General features: G+C 36.4%; 1 long non-coding RNA gene across 1 annotated transcript; it reads left to right on the top strand.

The window, feature by feature from the left end:
• The first annotated feature begins 482 nt into the window (after positions 1-482).
• LOC146761733 (uncharacterized) lies at positions 483-17,122 on the top strand. Its single transcript, XR_014943330.1, has 4 exons — positions 483-634; positions 1,794-2,127; positions 11,653-11,797; positions 13,185-17,122. It is a non-coding gene; the product is annotated as an uncharacterized LOC146761733 (long non-coding RNA).
• Positions 17,123-22,925: the final 5,803 nt, after the last annotated feature.

The following is a 22,925-nucleotide window of genomic DNA, read 5'->3' as shown; positions in this document are numbered from 1 at the left end:
TATAGCTTTATTTAGCTTTATAAGTAAAGAGAGTTTTAAGTATCAAAACTGTCTTTTGAGGTGGTAAATCTTGATTGTGAGTGACAGTGATAAACATAAACTTAAAATACACTACATTCTAGTTTAAAAAACAAAAAGCCAAGAGAAATAGCTGGCTTTCAAGAAGCATCTATAATTAAGGTTAACCTTACTTTCTGGTCTCTATACTGCTATAACTGGATCTTTAGTCTCACACTGTTTACAGTTTACAGTTCTTGACTATCCTTTGTTCTGACAACAGCATTATTTTTGTGCTTATTTATTTATTTATTTTTTAAAGGAAAATTACAGGACTGGTGTACTTATTTTTGCTTATGAATAAAGACCAGTTTCTTTCTAGAAAAATTATATCTGACTGAACAGCTACCACAAGGCTAGATATGGCGCGCTTTATCTGTGTTGTTGGTCCAGACATAATTTCTCATCTATCCACAGGACACACCCATCATGAGCCAAAGAGAAGGAAATATATTTAGTTCTTTCAAAAGTGAAAGGTGAAAGAATTTCACCAAGATGCTACCAGAGGTTAAAAATAAATGAAAATGGATTGTTATTTCTCAAAGCAAGCAACAAAGATGGTTTAAAACATCACAAGGTACAGAATTTTTCACTACAGTAGTGTTAGTGTAAAGTGCAGTTGCAGTGGTAAGAGTATTTAAACTCCCACCCGTGTCATTTATTTCCTAGTATTTAAGGAGTTCCTGACTTCTAGGAGAACCAGTCTTTACTTAAAGATTACAAATGTTTCAATTGTTTTAAATGGAATTTGAATTTGGGATTCAGTGTTGGTATCTGGAGATACAGATAATAGAGGTAACTGAGGTGGTCACAGTATTACCACTGCAGTCAGAAAACTGTCCTCTGCTAGCCCAGATTACACTGGGATGGATAGTCACCCAGAGGATCTGCAGCATCCTGCCCTTTAATGATGAAGACCATGTTTCTACACATAGAAGCAATACAAGATAAGTGTTGTGCAGCTCACCAAAGCATGAGTCCCAGGACTGCCATTGGAAAGGGATAATAATCTGGACGATGTGGGTGAAAGGGGTCAGGGACAGTCATGGAATCATGGGACTGCTTTGGTTGGAAAGGACCTTAATCATCATCTAGTTCCAACCCCCTTTCTGTGGACAGGTTTGTCACCCAGCAGCTCAGGCTTCCCAGAGCCCCAGGCTGGCCTTGAACACCTCCAGAGCATCCCTAGCCTCTCTGGGCAACCTGTGAAATGCCTCAGCAGCTATGAGTAAATTACTTCCTAATGCCTAATCTTAGTCTCCCTTCTCTTAATCCTCAGTCCCTGATCTATCCAGCAAGCACAACACTACAGCAGCAGAGTGCCAAGAAGGTTTCTATAATCACCTGTCATTTTCTGACTTCTGGATGGGTGTAAATTTGAGCTTGAGAAATGTCAATACCATGGTCAAGATAATTAAGCAAAGAGAAAGCTTTCCCTAGTAAATGTGCACCTCAGAGAAACAGAAAATAACTTGTGTATATGCATTGCCTTGACTGCTGGAAAACACTGCTAATTGGCATCTCAGTAGACTAGAAGTTCGCACTAGAATTTGTAAAATATTTGAATGCTATCTTTTTTGGTTTAGTATTTTTATTTAACTAAGCTTTACCTTTTTGTTGTTGTTATTGGTTTTCCTTTGAAATTACAGTCTGCTGAGACTCATGCTTACTATTACTCCTTAGGTCATACTTTCCACCATTTCCATTAAGGAAGCTGTTATCATTTTCCTTTACAGGTACAAGTGGATATATTTTCAACTGAAACATGTTCTGTTCTGAGAGGTATGACAGGTCACTAACAATACCAATACAGGGTATTCTAACAAGGAAGTAAATAGTCCTTACATTTAGAGATGTCTGTTCCTCTGTAGACTGTGGTGGAAAAGTGTTACTACAGCGATTTCTGAATTTTTCATATCAGGAAGGTTAAATTGCTACTCAGATCTAAAGGAATGGAGTGAATGTTCACAAAGTCAGGTTTTGCTGAAGTCAAATCTGAGTGAGAAGACGGTGAATGTACTCAGAATGTGTGCTGCTAAACTTGTTCTGGCTTCACTGCTCACCCATAAGGTCTGTGAATTACAGGCAGTTGCAAAAACTCTCAGGGCAGAATTTAACTTAAAATAAATGGCTTTGCTGAACCAAAGCCAGAAGTATAAGCTGGAAAACAATAATAAGCAGCAGACTCTTTTTTTTTTTTTTCTTTTTCTTTTTTTCCCCCCACTCTTTTTGATGCATTAAAATAGATCTCTCTTTTTCTGTGCTGTATAACTTCATGAAACATTTCTCATCTAACAGATCATAGGGAGAAGGCAACAGTAACTTCGAGCCTGTAAATTATGGATAAGAGAAAACACAAAGAACTGAGTTTCTCCACACTTTTAGTGGTTATTTCTAATGGTAGATGATGCTTCTTAAAGTAAGCCATATAAGTTTTTACATGTACTGGTCTAACAGCCAAGAGACAGCTTTATATCCCTATGTTTTCTATTTGCAGAAGTAAATAATAAAGTAGTTCAAAAGCAGTTTACAGATGGTGAAATAGGGAAGTGAGGAGCAAAAAGGCACCCACTGGAAAGTTTTGGTTGGTTCCTGTGTATTCAAACATCCTGTAACTCACACAGTTCATGAGAAGATGTATAGTAACCCCAGTAGCCTGATTCAGCCATGTGTGGTTTTGGTCACAGTCTGAAAATACTTCAGACTGCCACAGTTCTCTAAAAACAACAGACAGTGCCTCAGAATTTCTGCTACAGATTAGCCTTTGTTCTACACAAGAGAGCTGCTGACTTCAGACACATTCCAGGCTATATCTGAGTCCAGGCTACATGCAAAAAAAGGAGTTTGGAAAAGCATAGTTTCACTGATGAAAATCCAGCATTTGAACAGCCTTCCCCCTTTACTTAGAATTTACAGGATATAAGAGAACAACTACATCAGATGCCAGTCATCCTCCAGGGTGCCCACTCCTCAGAGGCCAGAGACTGAATTAGTGATTTTGATTTTTGATTACTCCATTTAGGTGCCTACAGTAGTTGGCAGTTCTCTTGGGAAGAATTCAGACAGAACTCTTAGTTTGTCTCCGACTCAGATAAACTGTGTTGTCTTCTGAATTGACTTTCAGTGATACATACTTTTATATATACCCAGAATCTGATGAACATGAATTATCATGCATCCTACGCTTTCCTCCAACTAGTCAGCAGACACTAATCAGTACATTAAATTGATTCTACAACCCTGAGCTTTTCTCAAGTGGAACTTGCTTGCCTTCATTTAGATAAACTCTCATGAAGCTGATTTTTAATGGAAAAGAAACACTGCAAACCTTTCATTATAGTAGAGTTATTTAGCCCTAACCTCATTTTATGTCAAAAATCTGTATAAAATATACAAATATGGAAATAATTTTCCTCACCTTGAGACAAAATTAGTCTAACAGATTCAGTCAGATTGTACTCTTTGCAGACGGTAAAAATGGCAATGAGATTAGAGAACATTTTATACAGCCGAAAGTATCCAAAATGTCACAGGAATTTAAGATGGGAGTAAGTTGTAGAGAGCTTTGGATGACTGAAGGAGTCCAAAACCTGATTTCCTGTAATACAGTCCACTTGGGCACACTGCACATTCAGATTGCTGGCCAGATTTCACAGCTGCCATGACTTGTGCGCATCTTTGTCTTCATTGCATTTCTGTTATGCTTCAGAGAGGCCAGAGCCACAGCCAGTAAGGTGCTAATGACTGAGGGGCACTGCAGTACTCCACAGTTCTTTCATGTAAGATATGATGGATTTCAATGTTAACCTTTCAGTCAGTAAGAAGGGAGTAATCCATGTTTGTAAAAAACACCAGTGGAAAAGAAAAATGTGAAATTCGGCATCATCCAATACATAAGACAGTAGAAAGGACAGAATCATTATTTCCACTGGCAGGGGCAGAAGAGGGCAGTTAGAAGAGTCACTGTTCTTGCTGGCCTCCAAGGTTGAAAAACTCACTGACATAATGAGTACATGCAGCAAGGATAACTTTAACAGGGAAATGATCTCCTTATATCATGTCCTGGATCAGCATGGCTTGCTTTTTATCTAACGGTCCTCTTCTTACCATACTCTGCCTGTGCTGTCCCCATTCCTACTTCACATTTGTAGTACCTAGAATAATAATCAACATTATTGCCACCATTTCTCTATTTCCTTCCTACTTTTTACTTTTCTTTAGTTTACTTCCTACTTTTCTAACTTCTACTTTCATTTTTCAGTTCTTCTTCACACGTATATATCAAACCAAATAGTGCAGAAGTGGTAGTAGTGGTGGCAGAACTTAACTGAATGCTTTATGGACAGAGGAGACATGTGGGTTTGTCAATGTAAGTTCTGCATTGTCCACACAGCCTGTAACATCTATGCAATTAACAGCCCAAACCACCACAATCAGAGTGCAGTCCAGAAAGCAAGCAGGAAAGCACCAAGAGGTCAACAACTGGTAGATGGCTGACTGAAAAATGAAGTATTATAATGAATGTGTTGTCTTTGGCTATTATTAAAATTTAGATACCTACTGGATATCATAAATATGAATGGTGTTTTAGTCTCAATTTGAACTTCTTGTTCTCTAATTCTCAGAATACATGACAGGACAAATGAAAAACTCCCAAAGTTATATTAGAAAATCCCACAAACATAATAAAAATACTAATGTATTCCTTCTAAACAGGGTTAAAATAGGAATTCAGAACATGAGTAAAATTAGTGACCTTCTGAAAAGAATAAGGAACCACAGTAATCTTGTTTAAAGTCACTGGCACTGAAATAGTTCATTAATGCCAGGGTCTAACTGTGCCTGCCTGTTCATTTTATATACACCTACACTGCTCTGAAAGAATTTGCAAACAGTATGACAGAATGGAGGATTACCTGCTCTTGAAGTACTCTATTATTAATGAACTCACAGCAGTTCTGTACTACATTTCAGGATAGGAAGAGAGGAATATCATGTGCAAGTGAAACTGCAGGGTTTTTTGAGTACACAGCATGTAATTATCCAGACTGGAAGGTGGCCAATGCACTAAGGCTGACACTCTAACACCAATTTTGCAGCATTCGATATCCAGCATATTTGCAAACAGTTTGCTACTGTTCATTTTCCAAGGTTCAGCATTAGAAAGAAATATATTCTGTACTGTATCCTGAGAATAGCACATCCTCCTTCTGATCACAGTCCCAAAATCTTCTTTTGCTTCTAAAATCTGATATCTTTAATTTTTTAGATAATTTAATCTCCTTTAGAGAAGAAGAATGTGAACAATAGCTTCCTTCCCAAACACCTGGATACATTTCAGTGATGTGTGGTGGAAAATGACTCTCAGAGTCTTCTTCTGAGATCCAAACAACACACACCTTATAATGACCACAATCATGCACTTCAGCATGATGGTCACACATATCATGAGCACTTCAAGAAGATACTCTTTCTTGTGTCGTAGGGAGTATGAGATAGCTTTGAAATAACCATCATTAGCAAACCTGGCAAATTTTGCTTATTTTCAATTATGTGGTAAGCCATTTTCAAAAGCAGTGATGTCTCTTTCCTCATTCCTCAGATAATATCAGAACACTAATGAAGGAAGCTCAGCAAGTCACTACTTGGAATAACTGGGAGGGAAAGGTCATTTGGTTCAGGCTTGGGTGGGAGCAGAAGCCAGTTCAGCTACGGAGTTTGTTTGGGAATTATGAGAAATAAGTAGGAGGTGCAGAGATTTGTTGAGACAAAGGTTGATGCCTGCAAGGATGAGTCTACGTGTGCTTATTGGCAGAACTCATTTTACAGAAACAAAACGTTTTATGAAGCATGGCTTATGAACTCTGCTCCTAGGATCAGATAGGTTCAACTCAATTAGATATTGCATCAGCTTTTGGAACTGAAGCCAAATAATGGGTATTTCAATAATTGAAATATTTGTATTGTGACCTACAGAATTCTCGGCTTTGCATCTTCATGACAGCATTTTGTGCTCTGATGATTACACTTCCCTGGAGGAAAGAACTAATTTCACAGTTTTTACTCTTATATATGTGAGAGAGGAGAGGGAGCCTACCCCGGGCTGGGTCGGAGCCAGTGGAAGCAGCGCCTAAATAGCAAGCAAATTTTAAATTAAAAAACCAAGACCTAACAACAGGGAGCAACACAGTTTGCTCTTCAGAATAGTAATTTTTGTTTGCCATTAAGAATTTTCCTAAGCAATTCATAAAGCTGTGATTTGGACTTTCTTTTCTTTCTTTTTTTTTTTTTTTTTCATGCACCATTGGATTTGTTAAAAACTTTGCTGAGCTCAGCAAAGCACTAAGATCATTTTGTATTACATAAATACTGATCTGGTAGGGAGGAGGCTCACTAGAAAGCAACAGAACTCTTCTGGGCACTAAATATCCCAGGGCTCACTGCTGACACTTAGTTAACTAACTCCATCTCTGAGCTTTTGAGCTTACCTTATTTTCAGATTTCAGCACTGACTTCAAGGCAATGCACTGAACAATAAGACTTTTAATCAACGTTACTTTTACTGTAGAAACTTTAATATATTCAAAGTTCATTGCTTCTACTGCAAATAATTTTTCTATTACCACCTCCTTTCTACAGCCAAGGCCTTTGTGGAAAAGCTTAATTTAACAGTTCAGTTCACATTTTCAGTGACAACAAGAACTCACATTTTCTGCATGTCCATTGTATATCCACCCTTAAAGTGTTCTTCTTTCATCTCTATGTCATTTCTCTACAAAACCAACTGTTTTGGAATCTGTAACAGAGTGGTGAACTTCTGCAGCAGTAATTTGAACTAGATGGGTAGAGATTTCCACTCAAAGTCATGACTGTGATAATGAGCATGTCAGTGAATATCAATGCTTAGCATTACCAGATGTAGTAACTTGTCAATTCATTGATCCCAGCACTGTTAAAACTATAAATTATATACATTTTGTTTTCTTTCCAAGATTCTGTCTTACACATTTCTAATTTTAACTTCATGATTTTCTTTATCGCTAAACAGGATTTTACTGACACTTGAATTCTCCTGGGAACTAAATTCTGATGTGTTTGGGTTCACCTTTCTAAACTGTCCATAGAGCTGAAATTGGGCTGTTTCTTTCTTCCTTTTTTTTTTGTCTGGTCCTAACACTTATGATCTCTAATATATCCCCTTAGACTTTAATTGCATATTAATATATTATACATTAAAACTATATATATACATAAAATATTACTACACATGCATATCTAAATGAATGCTGTACATATAACATTTGAGACATTATCTCAAGTGGCCATGAGAGAACCATAAAATAAAACAGATGGCAAGGGCTAAATAAAGTGAATGGTAATCAAATCAGTATTAAGTGCCTTGCAAATGGAACAATAGTTTTGATTACCATCAGCGGGAATTGCAGAGATAATAGGGAAGGTCTACAGAGCTCTGAAATGGGCTTTGGTGTTCTAGTCCGAAATAATCTACTTTGACAGAACCAGATATTGTATCATTTAATCATCTCAGCTTTCTACATTGGCTTCAGTTAGTGTCTTATCTGATATGGATAGCACAGGTCATGTATAAAAATTGGATATGAAAACTCAAATCTTATTCAAAATTGCTTTTCACTGCTCTTTTTTTATTTGTTCCACCAGTTCCAGGTAATAGAAAGAGCTTAATATAGGAAATTTGTACTTGCTCAGCAAACAGAAGCTCTGAAGGGAGACTGCAGAGAGAGAATAGGATTTTGTAAACCATTGCAGAAAAAAAGTACAGGCCAAAAGATGGCTAATACAGTGAAAATACTCTGCACGGTACTAAGCATGTGAATGCTGGTGCACTATGTCCTTTTATTTTATGCAATGCCATTTTTCTTCATGTAACACAGCATCTGTCTACTAAAACTACTCAAATTTAGTTTCTGATAGGTTTTTAAACTTCTGACAGAGCATCATGACCTCCTTAGGAGGAAGAAACATATGGGGCAGAGTGACATGGTTCCTCAGAGCATACTCTGCTTACCAGGATGTATCTCAGCTCTGCCTGGGTGTGACATGGAGCAATAACCTACTGGGGACATACTGTAGACACAGATTTATGGTATCAGTCATCAAAATTATGAGCAAAATATTTACACTTAAAATAAGATCAGAAGTGTGAAACAAATGAACCCCTGCTGAAATTGTTTTCAAAAGTACAGAGTAAGATGACAGTATTTGAGTTCCCAAGGTCAAAACATGACCTTATATCTGAAATGTCATGCCTTTTTTGTTTACTTCATAATAGGAATGAACTATAACCTCTCCCTTTTATGCTTTTCCCTCCATCCCTTTATACAAAAGGACTGAGCATTACAGCTCTAGAAAAACTGTGTAAAGAAATACCACAGAGAAAACTTTACCCTTTAGCTAGAACTCTTCAACTCACCAGCGCCATGCAACAAGCGCATTCCAACAGATCATGGAATTTAACTGAAGAGTTCGAGAAGGTCTTATTCAGCTCTCACAGTGCTTTGCACAACATGAAATTCTAAATGAAACTGAGTTTTATCTCATTTAGTCTTGCATGATATTTCAGCTTCCTCTTCAATCAAAAACTATACAAACATACAAGTAAATAAGAAAACTACAGAACAAAATTTGGTTTAATTTTACCCAATCTATGTTTCCCCAGAGATGCTCCTGTATATTCTATTATCTTCCAAAGAAAAAAATGAAACAAATATATGCATGAAGTTCACTAGACACAGAGTTGTTTATTAAAAATACTAGGCCTTTCCTAATGAAGACAATACAGATATGGGGAAATGCATCTGTGTTTTAAATTGCACTTTTATTACATAAATAATTTAATTGCAAGTAATTATTACTTTACATTTAAACCCAAATAGTAAAATCTATTGCTGAAACTCAGACTCTAGATTTTATGGATGTTGATTTTAATGGAGTTAGCTGGAAATCAGTGTTTTCTGAAGGTGTTTACTTGAAAAAGCCCTTCAATTTCTTTTTAGCTAATTTCAGTTACTCCAAACAAAGTAGAAAGCTGTTGGTATACAAAAAGTATACCAATAAGCTTTCAAATATTGCAACATTAAGAACATGCACTACTTTTGTGGAGTGGGTATGCAACTCCTGTACCTTAACCCTGCAGACATTTTCTTGCCATTTTCAGTTCTGATGCTACATATGATCCATCTTCTTTAAAAGCAACATTAGTACTGGCAGTCAGTATGTTATAGATGGACTCTGGCAGAATAAAAGCATCTTGCTTAAAAAATGTACCTGCCCTGGAGCATTTAACAAGAATGTCAAACTCTAAACTAGGTCAGCCTTGTAATTCTGAGCAGTCTTCTCATGACAAGAGGAATATAAACAACAAAGTAATAATTTTTTAAAGTAAAGCTCCCATCTTCATGTTTGCAACATGACTTTTCCTCTCTTTTTGTAACTTCTTTGTTGTTTTTCCTCAGTACCAAAGAATTTTATCCACGAGCACCACAAAGACAGAAAGAACTCAATGCTGGCAGGTTATGCCCATGCTGACTCCAAGAGGCAGAAAGGCAGGAGGGCAGTTTTCATAGTCAGAGTTGGTAAAGTTCATCCTTGTCCAGAAAGAAAAATTACTTGCATGCCTGCAAGAGATTCACTTCAAAACTCAAGATTCCTGTCAGGATTTCTTCTTTTACCCTGAATGCTACTGGCCTTAAAACAGCCCAGAGAAACACTGATAAAATTCCCTCTGATCCTTTTCTTCTCCAAGCTGAACAGTCCCAGCTCTCTGTCTTTTCTCCTACAAGAGATGATCCCATGCCCTGATCATCGTTGTAGCCCTTCATTGGACTGTCTCAATTTGTTCCATTTTTCTCTTATACTGAGGAGCCCAAAACTGGACACAGAGCTCCAGATGTGGTCTCATCAGGGCTACTTATTTGCTATTATCAAACTAATTTAAGAGAGCAAAATAATGTCTAGATGTAGTCAAACTTTTACCAGCCATTGGAATTATGTATTAGTAATTCTGCTATCCTGAATGTATTTTCATTTGCTATTAATAGCTGACAATTTGTCCATGAAACAAAATACACCTTCACAGCATAACAATTAATGACTTCAATGAAAAAATAAGCTATCATTAAACTTGAGAGTAAATATAGTTATAATTTAACAAGCAAGCTCACATGCTGTTCTCCTTAATACTCAGTTTAATTATGTGACTGGAATGCATGCTTAACAGTTAATGAACTGATTCTTCCAAAGTCACCTGCTCACATTAACTGGTAATCCAATCAGGCTAAACCCCACATTTCAGGGAATAACCAATAAAGAAGAAGGCAGGTAGTCATGAACCTTGCAACCTTACTTCTTCATTCATTAATATAGATTAGTGAATTAGCAGACCACCTGCCAATATAGATTTAATCTAGATCAGACATAAACACACAATCACATTTCAAGCAGGCTACTCAGAGCACCCAGCATGGTGTTTTGTCACATTTTTGTTGGTTGCAAACAGATAAATAAAACTAATCATGCATAAAGTCTAATAGATTAAGTTGCTGCTATTGTTATTATTGAACCAGGATAAAGAGTTTGTTCCAGTTCCATTCTTTATGTATGTCCCTATGCCATTTTTCACTCCACAGTCCATCTGAGGGACTATTGCACCTGATGAAATGCAATTGAATTGGTTAGGCTTAGTTAGTAAAGACCAGAGAAGGAACTGTAAGGAACATTTTGTACTTCGCTCATTTCATGCTTCTACATATGACAAAATGAATAGAGACATCAAAATAATTCAATTAAAAATCCAAAACCAGTGTAGTGGATTCTACCCTGCAAGCCTAACCAGAGCAGTTCTCTGACATGTGGGTGGTGGCAAGGAAACAAAGCAGTGTCTGTAACAGTTTAGCTGACTGATGGCGTGATCACTATGTGGATGTTTTCATTTCTATGATGGTCAGTTGCAATGCACCAGTGTCAACAGAGGGACACCATGAGGATGTAGAAACAATGGTCAAGGAAGCACATCTGAAATACTATGTGGAGAAGCTGGCTGCCCTCCCACATAAATAGTTCTCACACAGATATTCATTCATTTCAAGCACGTGTCATTCGAGTGCTTACTTACTTCAATGGGGACTCAGCAGTTTTACACGTAAGCGGGGTGTTCAGTTTCATATTCAGTAACTGCACAGATTGGGAAGGCATATATATTTGAGCTTTGAGTTGTATATTTACATTTAAAAATAACATCCAGGATGATTTAGTATTTGCAAATTTTCATTACTTTTTTTTTTTTTTTAAACATAACTGGAAGTAGGAGCAAAGTTTATGGGGCCACATTAGCAGTCAAACCTGTTCTTAGAAAGAACACTGCTTCCTTTTCTTCTGCTTTTTTGGTGCAGTTCCCTAGAAAGTCATCTGCAATGGGTGTGCACTATACGGCTTAAATATCCCCTCAAACAAATTTGAGAAGGCAGGCTGCTCTTACCTAATGTATAGGTTTCTCTATGTATGCTGATATATTTTTACCAGATATCTGTGGCTCTCTGAGTTCCAATTGTATCTTAGTTCTGACAGCACAAATCAGTTTGCACTGGTTTATTTCCTGAGGAGATGTTCCTGCCACTCAGTGACTGTCCAGGAGAAGCAAAATACACTGAAGTGGAAACACTCTGGAAATGAAGCAGAGTGACAGGAAAATAGAGAACTGCAGGTAAGGCAAGTAATTTTCTATGTAGTTTTCCACCAAGCCCATTCATTAAGATAAATTCTAGAGGTGGTTATGACATGCTATAATATCTTATTAATGGTGTAGTAATCAGAAAATACAACAGATTTCTAGTCTTCAAAAAATCATTCTAACTGAAAATATGTTCTATCTTTACATATCTTTATTAGTTGAAGAACAAATCCCTTTCTTGAGCACACAGTATGGTCCACGTACTAAGAAAAAAATCATGCACAGATGTTTCAGGTTACATACAGGTTCTGAAGACTCTATTTGTATTGCAAGGGGGGCAGTTGAGCATCAAAAAGTTTAATTTCCTTCTAATTTTTGAGGTTTTCTTTTTGGGTCACTCTCAGGCTCTCTTTGCATTTCATCAACTGGCTCTCTTCAAGACAGACTAGAGAAGGGCCTAGTCCAAGAGAAGACAAACATCATCACTTACTTGGTGCTAATTTGCCTTGTAGTCGGGTACTGGCCTCTTATTTAGTGCAGCAGTGAGATGCAGCCTGAGAGCTCATTAAGGTGGTGCCATTTTTCAGATGCCAAATCAAATATGCTTAAACCATTCCAGACAGATGTTTATCTCAACTGTTCTTTTAAGCTTTTTTTTTTTTTTTTTTTTTTTTTTTTTTTAAGATTCCAGTTCCAGCACTTCAAAGTTCTTGTATTTAAAAATCTTTTGTATTTAAAAATCTTTTTATTATTTTTAAACATCCAAAATATCAAATTATTTTATACAATTATTCCATAGTTAACATTTGGAACCACTGATCCCACCCATTCATGTGAGAGCCTTCCTACTCTATACTTTTTATTTCCTAAGCTAAACAAGCATGTTTTCCAATTTTCTTCACGTTTTATAAATCCATATCTTTCCAATTTATTCTCCTCACACACTTTCTCAGTGAAGTAGATAAAAGCCAATATGTTTCTGCAGTGAGGATCTAGGTCTCACCAATGTCAGACAGAGTTCATTTTTTTCCCTAGGTAGAACACACAACACTTATTAGCTAACTGAGAGCTAAAATTAACATTTGTTGTTTGTTTGCCTTGAAGAAAACATCATATTGTTGGCTCAGTTTCAATTTGAGGAACAACCTGATATGTTTTGTTCTTAACAACCATACTGCTTGCTGCTTAGCATTATACTGCCCCCTGAGACCTTACAAGTTTATTGCTTAGTAATTCATTTTATATTTATCTCCAAAGCACTTTTTTCTTCTTTAAAATATAGGCAGTGTATTTGTCCTTCACTTTCCATTAAGTTACACTTCATTGCTGGTAATACAGACATTGCAGTGATTGGTTCCTGAAGTAATTTAACATATAGTTAATTTGCTACTACTTATTTGTGTTTATCTTACTACAACAGGAATAATTTTTATTCAGCCGGCTGAAGATGGAAACAAAGAAACTTGTGATACCCATGATTTGAAACTCGCTGACTCTAAAGTGAGGGAAACAGTTTTGGACATTTTATATACAATATTGGATAATATCTTCACCATTTTCAAAAATTTCTCCTAAATTTGGGACTTACTGTGTAGCAGTCAGACCAAGTTGATCACAGAAACATGAGTTTGATATCTGAAGATGGATTCTTTACCTTGACAAAAGAAATTCATTGTTGTTGTATAGAGGGTTCTCCTTGAGAAAAGGATACAGAAAGTATTCCCTTTTGATTCCCTCATTCATATTAGAGAAGGCTATTATTTATAAAAGAGAATTACATACCCACACGTAAGTCCACTCAGAGTCTAAGTTTCTTGGATCACTACAATAAATGTTTTAAATATGCTTAAACATATTGCAGCACATCAAATACTACTTTTCTCACATGTAAAGACTACCTACAGTCTTTTCTGCATGATGTTGTGTAAATAGAAGACTCCAGTAGATTACTCTTTAAGGAAAATACGCCTGAGCTGCGCTGGACTAGAGATGGAGCTGGAGTATGAATGTGGAGTAATAAAATCTTTGTACATTGACCTCTGTGGTGAGGTCTCTTTTTTAAAGGGGACCGTGGCCAACATAGTGGCATATGCATGAAATGAAGAGAAGGAAGACTTCTGAAGTAGCAAAATACCAACCATTTCAGAGCTTCATCAGTCAGACTCTTACTTTGAATGCATGTAGGAAGCTTCAGGTTCCCGCTACAAACCACGAAGGACTGGGGACAAAAAGACAATGCAGTGATGAATCTGTGACTATTTTCATAGGGGAGTATATCTGGTAATCACAAAGCCTTCTATTTAAAGTTGAATGCAATGTGGTGCTATGTTTGTGAATCTAACAGGAGACTGAGATCACAAAGGAAATCAAAAGTGAAACAACTAAACACAAAGACACAATGTGATAGTATCTCCATGCTATTTTAAAGTAGTGTAACACATTTTGAAGGATACGCGGCAGCTCAGATAGGGCATAATTCAAGGATTTCCTGTTCTTACAGTGTCAGAAATGGATGATGACAAAAGTATTTTCAGTCCTTATAGCACATTCATCTACATTCTTCCATAAAGTAACATTTTAAAATTCAACTTGCCTAACTTAGCCATGTAGAAAATAAACATCTGGTCTTAACTGGTCATCATGAATCTCTCTGTAATCTCCAGTGAGAGAGAGAGACCCTAAAAGGACAGTTTAGTCTGTTTCTTTCCATAGGCACTGGAACAAAGAACCTACCTTCCATGCTGACATTTTTTGTGTAGATTAAGAAAAGCTTTTTGATTCCAAAATTGACTAACCTCTCATTTGAAAAAAAAAAAAATAATAATAATAACAGCAACAACAATAATAATAACAATAATAATAATAATAAAAATATCTCTTTGATGTAGTAGCCACATTCTAAGCAATCTCATATGGAATTTGTAAACGGTATTCCAAATCCACATTTTTTCAGGTTTCACATTCTCTTAACTTTCTTTTTCAGATAACCACATTCTATCTGATTTTATTAAAATCTACAAGAAGTACCAAAACTCTGAGATGGCAATATTTGCAACACCCCTGAAAAAACTGCAAAAGAAAGATTCCATAGTTCTTCAAATATATTCTAATGTTTTGCCTATATTTCTGAGCAACTACACTCAGTTTCAAACTATGGGAGATCTAATTGTCTCCAGTGACATTCTAGTGCAGTCTGCTAGTGCATTAATTCCATTAAAAAAGCAACACCAAACCAAACCAAACAAAAACACTTATCTTTGTTTTGTTTTGTTCTGTTTTGTTTTTTCACAGTACAGTTAAAGGAGAACTACTGTTCAAATGTTTCTCTGGTGTATATTATCCTTCCCCAGTCTGTAATCATCTCAGGTGTTATAAATATAGGAGGTATTTTCAAGTGTCACTGGTATCCTAGGAGTTCTGAGCATTGTGAATTTTCAGTTCAAGAGCAGCAGACATCAACTTCCTGGCTAGGAGTCAGGCAGACAGACACCCAATGTACACAAAAGGGTCTGGTTGCCCACTGAGACAACGTGGAGGCCTCCAACACTTGATCTCAGACAATTAGAGGAAAACAGTACCTAAAAGCATAGTTAGGCTCTTTGAATTGAAGGATAGCATTTCTAGTGAGATGCACAATTCCTCCAGCTTTAGATTGGTTATCTGTTATTTGCATTTCAAAGTATGGTCAGTCTGGCATTTATTCTACTTAATTCCAAACGAGAGTACATTTGGAATTTAATTAAAGTATATGGGATTCCACATTTGTGTAAGAGTCAGGCCTTACTAATCTGATTCCTGGATCAATTGTATAGTTTGCATTTGTCTCTGAAATCCAAGCAAAATTTACAGTACATTAGTGAATCAAAAAAGAGTCTGAGTCAAACAAAAACATGCATTGATTTTACAAAGTAGATTGTCTAAGTCATGGGCCTGTGTGAACAATTCCCTATTTCTTCTTTCTGTCTACAAAGTCTACCACAGATGTAAGCTCTGATATGGGAAAGTACTGAGAGAAGTGATTGTTTTCAGATGTCTTTATAGACAAAGACTTTTTTGGGATGCCTGTAGGCATCCTACTTCAATAGTTACTGGGGAGTATCTACAAATCCTCTTCATTCTAGAGCACAAAATAATTTAATGTCTGGGTGATTTCTAATCAAAATCACCAAAATGACTTTTATCATAGCATATTTCAGGGTATTTAAGGTCTTCCAAAGGACCATAACTGGTATTTCATAAGGCTCTCATAACCAGCCTCCTCTATCACAATCAAAATGAACTGCACTGAGAGAATGCAATGGAAACTGGTTGTTTGCCCATGTAATCTCTGAATTCTAGGAATAAAACCAATAAAAATACTTGCATCAGAATGTATAAAGATATCAGAGGCTGCTACTTAGAAAGGAAAACTGTAGATAATACAATCCGTGATCATTGTGCTGTCAGTAGAAGGAAGGTTTCTGAACTCTGCTAAAATGTCCTGAAATAGGAAAATCACAGACTGGCAAAATCAGAAGTAGGAAACCTTAAAAAAAAAAAAAAAAAAAGAAAAGAAAAAGAAAAGAAAAAAAAGCACATCAAAGAACCCACATAATTTTAAGGTCTGCAGAATTAATTCTCCTTTACCTATGAATCTTTTCTTCTGAAAAGAGAAGAATGACTGAGTATGCTATATTAATACAAAAACCATTGGATTACTATTGTCCTATTCTGTCAAAATATTTTCCAGTAAATGCAATAGCAGAACTAGCTTCTCCTGTACAATTTATATGGATTTTATTTATTTGTAATGAGCTATTAAAATCTAAGATAATCTGTAATTAAGAGAAACAATAACAATAGGTCTTGGTTGCAGTGGGGTAATTTTTCCAGAACAGATTTCCTGGCATTTAACTTAAGGAATCATCATATTAAGTGGGCTCAATAGAACTAATCTTATAGTAAAATCTTATTATGATGTAGATTACTGTTAAATTAAATCATGACCAACGATCCTTAGAAAATAGATAATAAATTATATTGGTTCTTCCAAATAAGCTTTATTTCTCCAAACACATGAAGCAATCAGTACAGAAATAGTTCTACTAGTCAACAAGAGGTGTTTAAAGGACAGTTCCAAATCTTATTAGCAGATTGCACCAAATTGTTTTGCCATTCTTCCTCTATTGAAATTACTGTATCTTCTATGAATTTATACCCCATAAAGGCAAAAAATTCATTTGTCCTAAGGACTAAAATATTAGTTTAACAACAGAGATCAAACATTATGACTGGCAATTCTGAACAATCTCTTTATGCTCAAACAGTACCTTTAATTGTAGTAGCCTATTTAGGGCCACATTTGATAATTTATTCCAGACAGACACAAAAAAAGTTTACTTTCTCCTTTCTTGGCAAGGAACAAATATAGTTTGAAATACATTTTTAAACAGTTGGTTTCATTCTGGAAAACCACATAAAGCCTAATATTAGGAGAAAAAAAATAAGAGTTTCCTGTGGTCTAGAATTGGTCTCTATTACTACAATACTTCAACTGATGAACAAGATTAAAAAAAACAACAACAAAGGAATAGAAGGAGGCTTTCCATAGTTAGAATGTCAGCCTTAGTGCAATGAAATATGTTTTCAATATCTTGATATCTACCAACTCTATTCTTATAAACTTGGATATTACTGTCTGACAATAGCCCTTACTACTCATGGGAGTATAATAAAGGTAATTGCATAGGAAGCATTGAGCTAAACAGTACCATATGATGTAAATATTACAGACAACTAGAGCTAACATTATATCATTCCTCAACAACAAACAATACCAAACAATATCAGTATTCTTTGTTTGAATAAACATCCAAAGTATTAAAACAGCAGTTTGCATCCTTTAAGCTGGTGACACTTGTAGACTTAAGGCAGTTTAAGATATTGCTGATCTTTTTTTGTATCTGATTGGTACTGAAATATCATAATCATAGATCATCTCACCTCACATTACAGTTCCACAGAAATTCAGTTAAGGAGCAAAGAACAAGAAAAAAAAGACTGGGAAGTAAATTGTGGTTAAGGTAGTTCATGCCAAAGAATGACTTACTTATACATCTGTCACTATTCCTAATCTATCCTCAGTCCACATACTCCTTCAGAAATAAATACGGGTAGCATTTTGCCATCTGGGCTTCCTTCTGAATTACTCAAATTATCAAATAAACCTTTAGGCTCAAATACAATTCCAGTTGAACTGAGCTGGCATCCAGAAAAACAATAGCCAAAGAGCACTTAAGACCTCAAGATAGATCACAGCATATTTCTGAGGCATGTTTGGAAATAAAATATGAGTTTTTTAATCTATATAGTAGCTGCAATGCCCAGTTCTGATACACCAGTAGATCTCAAAGAATATTTATTTCTGTCTTCATTTTGTATCTAGGATTAGAGAGGTGACACAAGAATCATCCACAGATTCACTAGAATCATAATGCAAATTATTCAGAAGGTCTTTTCTCATTTAATGTTGATTATAGAAATTTGTTACACTTAATTTTTATTTGCACAGGAAAGTTGTATGCCTCTGTGTGGCTAAAAATGCACTTTTAGCGGGCATAATATATTTCCTGATTACTCATTTGAGCTGTTCATAGCTACAAATAAATATTTCAAAAGAAACTTTATCTTTTTCATGAGTGTATGACAGTAATTATTTAGTTGTATAACAGCAAGACAAATATCCCTGTGTTTATTTTAAAGGAAATGTCATTCTGTTTACTACATGCAGTCTCTAGAAATTATTAAGGCTACATACAGTATCAGCAGCATTTACCTTGGGAACACGTTTCTCAAATGCATGTGAAAAAAGTATGGCCAGAAGGCACGTTTGTAAGACTCACATCTTCCGAGTGTACAACTAGAGGTCTACCATATGTTGTTGGTCCAGTTACTACTTGTATGTCTAACTAGTATCTCTTATTAGTGATATATTGAAAAATGACTACTTGTTGCCACTAATTAAACCATCAAAAAAAATTTTCTAAGTGACCTGTTAACACTGGAAATTATTTATCATAATTGTGTCCTATAATAATCCTTATATCTTCTTTATTGATGGAAATGGACATTTGCTAACCAAGTCAGCAAAACTAGATAATCTTAAGTATTTGATAGCAAGTGTTGTTAGCAATGAAACTCTTTAGTACTGAAATGTTTCAATATTTTCATAATATTTAGTGGTGTTTTATGAACTGTGAATGCTGATACAATCAAGTATAGGAGTACTTTTAAAACATGAACATTTCTTGTCTTTGTACAGATATTTTGATACAAAGCCATCAATTATTATGGATTTTCTGCAGACAAGGATGAATGTGTTTGTTATGTGCTGAAATCTTTGCCTCTTATTGATTAAGGGTCAAGGGAGATGATTGTTTTGTAATTAAGTATGCAGACTTCAGGCAACACTTGCTTTCCCCTCACTATTAGTATATGTCTTTGATGGAAGACATGGTATCAGTTTTCAGTTGGCTAAAGGCACTCTGTGTGTGTTCCAGCTCACATTAGGCAATCTCAGATAAGTTTAACCAGGTGATCATAGGGAATATGACTATATATTTCTGAATATCATCTGCATTTATGGTAGACATTTTGGGAGCATCTCTTCTAGCAAAATTCCTACAAATGTTATAGCAATCTGGCTACCTTTACTCTCAGAATAAAACGAAGGTTTTATGTCTGGGAGATAGTCAAACAGTAGGTAAGCTCTCCCTAACATGGCCTGTGAACAAGCCTTCCAGTTGGTAAACTAGAATATGGATTTTCATTGTATTAGCACTTTCATATGAATGCTTTTACAGCAGTTAAACCAACTAAGATAGCACAGCACCTGTTCTGCCAGGGAACAGCAGAAGAGCTGTTGGAGACCTGTCACACTTGTAAAAGTCAGGGCAGGGGAACCAGTACTCAGGGGTCTGAAGAGCTGTTCAGTCTGTTTGAATTCAGTGTGATGACATTAAAAAGCTGATCCAAGGGACACTGGGCTTTACTGTATCCAAAGACAAAAACTAGCAGAGATAACAGAGTTGTCATTTTTAGATTTCAACCTCTGTTCAGAAGTAGCTGCATGTTAAAATATACAGCATTGTCTTTAAAGATACCACTGGTTACAGTTCTGTTGCCTGAAGACAGTTCTTTACCATAAAGATTTCTAGGGTTTATCACCTTCTCTCCAACTGCTGTTCTGGAAGGGCATGTGCCTTCTGAAGGTTGTGTGACACACCTATCAAACCGGCACTGATATTTCAGATGCTCTAAGACATCTCAGATGACACAGGAAAAATCAATCTTTTATTGATCATCTATCAAAATATGAGATACCACTGATCAATCTGCAGGAATACAGTCATTCATAAGGCATACAAGGGTAAAAGGTTTTAAGGAACAGTCATTTCTCCTGTGAGCACTGTCAAGCTCTCGTTTATAGCCTTAAAGTCATGAGGCTTCACCTTTATTTTTCTGCTTTTGCCTAAAATAAAGCTTGTACTACTTACCTGCAGACAGATAACTGCAGTGCAGTCATTCTACATAGATGCATTTCTTTCCAAAACAAGCAAAAGGTGTTGAGTGTGTTACACCAGATATTGCAATTTGAATTGACAAAATGTGACTTTTTTTTTTTTTTTTTTTTTTTTTTGCTGTAATTTACATTATTTTTGCTTCTTTTGGGGGGGAAAAAGGGAAGAGGCAGATTGGGGGGGAGGGGAGGTAGCTTTAAAGGCAGCTAGTAATATAGAATTTCCATGTCATCAATTATGTTTTCCAGAAATAACAGAGAGATCAGATACTTAATGCAAGTACTGCAGTAAAAGCTCAGAGAGATGACAACATATTAAAGAAATCAATTCCCCCAAACAAACAAAAGCACAAAGTATTCAGAATGGATTTTAATTATGATGTTCCATTTTCATAACCACATGAATTGATATGCTTCTAAGACAGATTCATAGCACCTACATTCTTCTTTTAACACAAAATTACAGTATTTGTATGTGCTAATTATTTATTTCAGTGCCTAAACTAGGCAAATAAATCTGAAAGCTGGAATCAAAGCTTTGCTATTTAAATTAAGTTGCAGTGTTTAACATTTTCATTTTAAAAATTTATAGAAAAAGCCAAGTAAGAGCACATACTACATCTGATTTTGGTGAGATATTGACAGTAATGTCCAGGAAACAAAGAATGTTCTAACAACATCCATAGCAGTTCCTTTGTTGATATGTGCTGTCACATCAACTTGTCCTGCACCAGTAGCTACCACTGCAGCAACTTGCTCATCACTGAGCCCTATGAATGCCACAATTCCTTGTGACAGGGCTTTTGATTATGGTATGGGGTGAAAGGAGGGAGATAGTCTTTTTACATGGGCAGATAGTGGAGAGAAAAGGGGGACTGGTTTTAAACTCAGAGAGGGGAGATTTATATTTGATATTATGAAGAAATTCTTTACTTAGAGGGTAGTGAAGCACTGGCACAGGCTGCCTGAAAAGGTTGTGGATGCCCTGTCCCTGGAGGTGTTCAAGACCAGGTTGGATGGGGCCCTGAGCAGCCTGATCTGGTAGGTGGCAACCCTTTCCACAGCAGAGGGGTGGGAACTAGATGAAGGTCCCTTCCAACCCATAGCATTTTGTGATTCCATGATTCTCCTTAGCACATTTGTCCAAAGGGACAGTGTTTATCAACTCAGCATTAGCTCCTACAGTCCAGGAAAACCGGACTTTCCTACAGTCTGGAAAACTCTGGACTTTGTAATTCCATTTGTGCCATTTTCAGGTCAAACCAAGGAGTCAACACGGAATGTCTTTGTGTTTTGTTATACTGCTTGGTGCACTTTCAACAGCAGAGTCCTGCTCCATCAGCTCTCAGTCAGGTTTTCTTCTCCCATCTGTTTCAGCTCCTCAGCTCAGCAAATTTCTAAACCAGCCTCTTAGCTCTCAGGAGACAAGTTTGACCTCAGTGCCTACACCTGGCTTGCTGTGGACCTTTCTTCTTGATGTTCATATACTCCTGGATTACATTTCATGGGAGAACATCTGCCAGCCCTTGTTATTTTCACAACATGTCCTTGCACGATTTAGGCCTATAACTGCATTCCAGTAAACTAAGATTGAAATTATTTACTGTTGCCAGTACAGCAGCAGCTGAAGTACAGAACTGTTCCTGACAAGAATCACTGAGTATCTACTTGCTATTAGGGATTATTTCCTCACTTGCAGCTCACTTGTTTCATTCTCAGGAGCCTGACCTGAAAAATATAAGAGAAAAAGGAAAGGTTTCAGACAAGAATCCACAGAAATCCCATGAGCAATAAACTGACAATTGCACTTGTCTTTTCTCCATATTTTGGCTCTTCAGAAGAAAAATTCCTTGTGACAAATAAAGTTTTCCTATATAACAAGTTATTCACACTGACAAGGTTGTATGGGAGACATAACACACAAAGAAATTGGAATAATATTGAAAACAGGTTTAGAGTAAAAATCACTTCTCAGATTAGTTATCATCACACAATATTGCTCTCACTGATGTAGGACCTGGTGAGACAGAAGGGTCTCCAGGCACTGAAGAGGTTGAGAAGTTCTGCTCTAAACAAATCAACCTGTATCAGCACATTACCTCTCTCAGAGCAAGTCAGAAACACTTTCAAAGATCTGAAGACTTCTGATCCTCTTTTTTAAGATCTCTGCACTTTTTTCTCTGTCCTTCACAATTGTTTTGAGATCATCATTGAACTTAAAGAGTTTATATGCATAAAAGCCTTTTTTTTCTGCTGTGCGAAACCTGCACTGAATGTTGGCACTGTTAGCTGGTCTGCTCTCAAGTAAATGGCCAAGTAGGTCTGATGAGAAAGTGCAGTGGCTGTGGGAGTTTGAAAGCCATATCAAAGACTGGGTTGGGTAGAGGATCACACCACTTATCTCCCTTCTCTTCTGGAGCTTTGCTTTGAACTTCTCAGGTCAGTAGCAAAAGAAAGTTGCTCAGGTCTGATGGCTCAGTGGTGACTCACAAAAGAAGATGTAGCCAGCTCATTCCACTTATCATGTATTGACAATCAAATTTCAAAGCTCAGTAGAGCCATAATTAGCAGTAATGGTTAAAATCTCACCATCTGTACTTAGAG

Source organism: Coturnix japonica, chromosome 2 (assembly GCF_054131305.1).
Source record: "Coturnix japonica strain WE chromosome 2, WE-NBRP24, whole genome shotgun sequence".
Lineage (NCBI taxonomy): Eukaryota > Metazoa > Chordata > Aves > Galliformes > Phasianidae > Coturnix > Coturnix japonica.
The sequence above is the reverse complement of the archived record's forward strand: the minus strand, read 5'-3'. Positions and strand labels throughout refer to the sequence as shown.